The 2,805-nt window shown below is 44.7% G+C and overlaps 1 pseudogene; it reads left to right on the top strand.

Annotated features, from left to right (window-relative positions):
- Nucleotides 1-1,830: 1,830 nt before the first annotated feature.
- LOC126419816 (5S ribosomal RNA) lies at nucleotides 1,831-1,948 on the top strand (annotated as a pseudogene).
- The last annotated feature ends 857 nt before the right edge of the window (nucleotides 1,949-2,805 follow it).

The raw sequence follows: 2,805 nt of genomic DNA, 5'->3' as shown, positions 1-2,805 counted from the left end.
ATGACGTCAAGTAGTGTAATTTCCTACAAGCGGTTCTAAATGTGTTATGTCTTCTACGCTTACACCTACATCTACATTTATACTCTGAGAGCCGCTTCACGGTGTGTAGCATAGAGTACTATCCTTGCCACTGTCACTTTCCCTTTTATTGTTCCTTTCGTGTATGGTTCGTGGGAAGAACGGTTGCCGGTAAGCCTACTGTGGGCTCTAGTCTCTCTAATCTTGATGTCATTTAGCGAAGTAGACGTAGAAGGATGCAATACATTGGCTGACTCTTTTGGGGACGTATACTCTAGGAGTTTTAGCAGTAGACCAAGCGGTGATGCAGGATGTCTGTCTTGCGACGCCGGCCGCTCTGGCCGAGCGGTTCTAGGCGCTTCAGTCCAGAACCGCGCGAATGCTACGGTCGCAGGTTTTAATCCTGTCTTGGGCATGGATTAGTATGTTGTCAAAAAAATGTTCAAATGTGGGTGAAATCGTATGGGATTTAACTGCTAAGGTCATCAGCCCCTAAGCTTACACACTGGTTAACCTAAATTATCCTAAGGACACACACCCATGCCCGACGGAGGACTCTAATCTCCGCCGGGATCAGCCGCACAGTGTGTATGTTGTCCTTAGGTTAGTTAGGTTCAAACGGTTCAAATGGCTCTGATCACTATGGGACTTAACTTCTGAGGTCATCAGTCCCCTAGAACATAGAACTACTTAAACCTAACTAACCTAAGGACATCAGACACATCCATGCCCGAGGCAGGATTCGAACCTGCGACCGTAGCGGTCTCGCGGTTCCCGACTGTAGCGCCTAGAACCGTTCGGCCACCCCGGCCGGCGGTTAGTTAGGTTTAAGTAGATCTAAGTTTGAACCATTTTTGTCTTGCAACGTCTGCCACTGGATCTTCTCTATTCCCTCTATCAGACCAGCCTCGTACCGATCCCATACTGACAAGCAGTATTCACGTATTGGTCGAACGAGTATTTTGTAAGCTACATTCTTTGTTGATGGACTGCATCCAGAGAATTCTTCCAATGAATCTCAGTCTGGCATCTGACTTACCCATTGTTAATTTTATGTGATGTTGTTCTTCCAGACTTTAAAACTTTTCTCCGTTTAGAATGACATGCTATGTTCTGTTTGCTGGAGACTCTTCAATCCAATCACACAGTTGGTCTGATATTCCGTACGCTCCTATTTTGTTCATTAAATGGCAATGAGGAACTGTATGAAATGCGTTACGGGAGACAAGGAACACTGCATCTACTTGGACGCCTGTATCTACTGCTTTCTGGATCTCGTGAACAAACAGAGCGAGCTGGGATTCGCAAGATCGCTGTTTTCGAACTTATGTTGATTCCTACAGAAGAGTTTTCGGTCTCCAGAAATGACATAATACGCGAGGCTAAAGTATGTGCCAGAATTCTATAACAGACTGTTGTCAGAGATATACGCAAAATAGAATCGTGGACTGGAGAACCATTTCAGCGATCAGCAAACACTACTATCATCCTTAGTAAATTTCCATTATACTTCTGTGTATTTCTTCAAATGGATTGTTTTGTTATGTTACTATCTGAAATGACGAGACAGCTCCAGATACAAAACAACGAGGTCATATGGACGCGCAAATGATAAATGTTGTTGCTTTCCTGCTCACGAGCAAAAGGGCGACACTGAATATTACAAAAAAACCATGATAGGAATTCTTAGGACGTTAGGACAATACAGCTGCTCTGTACCCTTGTATTGATGAAGAGGCAGCTGAAATTAGGGCATTGGCCAAATATAAGGGAACCACTTAACAGTTGTTTTATGTTGTGCAGTGTACTTATGCCAACGGCCTTGCCGCAGTGGTAACACCGGTTCCCGTCAGATCACCGAAGTTAAGCGCTTTCGGACTGGCCTAGCACTTGGATGGGTGACCATCCTGTCTGCCGAGCGCTGTTGGCAAGTGGGGTGCACTCAGCCCTTGTGAGACAAGCTGAGGAGCAACTTGATTAAGTAGCACCTGCTCCGGTCTCGGAAACTGACATACGGCCGGGAGAGCGGTGTGCTAACCTTATGCCCCACCATATTCGCATCCAGTGACGCCTGTGGGCTGAGGATGACACGGCCGCCGGTCGGTAACGTGGAGCCTTCGTGGCCTGTTCCGGAGGAGTTTTAGTTTTTTTAGTTTACCTTTGGAGTGGAAGTTTCGCATTATTACGCAACCGTATTTGATTTGGGTTCGCAATCTGTGAATGACTCTAACATTTTCCTCATTGACTGCATGCATTTATTGCAAATTCTACGTTTTTCATTTCGGTCTTAAGTCATTATAAAGGGGTGTAGATGCTGAAACACAGCAGCTGTCAACAAGACCTAGTGAAATAAAGTAGATGCGGGATTTTATTGTTTTCGTCAGCTTTCAATATACATACTATCGGTATACAACAGATGTGGACGATTTTAGAGCATGTGTCTTACTCGTGTCGATACGTGCCATTTACGTACACGACATTGGTCTCAAACCCTGCCACTAAACACACTAATTTACCACTTACATTAGCGCCATGGTTTTATTTTGGCTCTGTAAGTTAAAATTTATTTCAGGTTCGTATCATAATTCGTGAAGGCGATTCTATCTTGTGAAATCGTTTGAATCTTTATGAAACACCTAGAAAATATTGTTTGGAAGTTCGAGTAACGATAATGTTGGAACCCTTCGTTCTTCAGACTGCGCATGTACACTGCGGAATTTTGCTGCTTAATTACGGCTTGTGGTGTTGCCTGGAGGAGAGGCCGACTCGAACTTCCCCCAATGGTTG

Source organism: Schistocerca serialis, chromosome 1 (genome assembly GCF_023864345.2).
Source record: "Schistocerca serialis cubense isolate TAMUIC-IGC-003099 chromosome 1, iqSchSeri2.2, whole genome shotgun sequence".
Lineage (NCBI taxonomy): Eukaryota > Metazoa > Arthropoda > Insecta > Orthoptera > Acrididae > Schistocerca > Schistocerca serialis.
The sequence above is the reverse complement of the archived record's forward strand: the minus strand, read 5'-3'. Positions and strand labels throughout refer to the sequence as shown.